Genomic DNA, 667 nt, shown 5'->3' with positions numbered 1-667 from the left:
GCATGGAGAAAGCAGACGACCCCGCCGAGAAAGTCGTCCCAAAAGGTGGCGGTTCAAGTTGGCGGCGCTTGGCCACGCCCACGGGGGGCGGGGGAGGACCAGGGACGCCCTGGGGGGGCGGGGGAGGACCAGGGACGCCCTGGGGGGCGGAGGAGGACCAGGGACGCCCAGGGGGGATGGAGAAGGACCAGGGACGCCCGGGGGGCGGGGGAGGACCAGGGACGCCCTGGGGGGGCGGGGAGGACCAGGGACGCCCTGGGGGGGCGGGGGAGGACCAGGGACGCCCTGGGGGGGCGGGGGAGGACCAGGGACGCCCCGGGGGGGCGGGGAGGACCAGGGACGCCCTGGGGGGCGGGGGAGGACCAGGGACGCCCTGGGGGCGGGGGAGGACCAGGGACGCCCTGGGGGGCGGAGGAGGACCAGGGACGCCCTGGGGGGGGGGGGAGGACCCGGGACGCCCGGGGGGGGGGGGGGAGGACCAGGGACGCCCGGGGGGGGCGGGGGAGGACCAGGGGGCGCCCTGGGGGGGGGGGGAGGACAGGAGCCCTGGGGGGGGGGAGGAGGACCCGGGGGCGCCCTGGGGGGGCGGGGAGACCAGGGGCCCTGGGGGGGGGGGGGGGGGCCGGACCGGGGGGGGGGGGGGGGGGACCAGGAGGGGGGGGGGGGG

At 81.7% G+C, this 667-nt stretch overlaps 1 protein-coding gene across 1 annotated transcript in view; it reads left to right on the top strand.

The window, feature by feature from the left end:
- The window catches only part of LOC119585376 (vegetative cell wall protein gp1-like), a 24144-nt gene that overhangs the window by 19329 nt on the left and 4148 nt on the right, over nucleotides 1-667 (top strand). The window lies entirely within an intron of this gene.

The sequence above is a fragment of the Penaeus monodon genome, chromosome 19 (genome assembly GCF_015228065.2).
Source record: "Penaeus monodon isolate SGIC_2016 chromosome 19, NSTDA_Pmon_1, whole genome shotgun sequence".
NCBI lineage: Eukaryota > Metazoa > Arthropoda > Malacostraca > Decapoda > Penaeidae > Penaeus > Penaeus monodon.
This window is presented reverse-complemented; position numbering and strand designations above follow the sequence as displayed.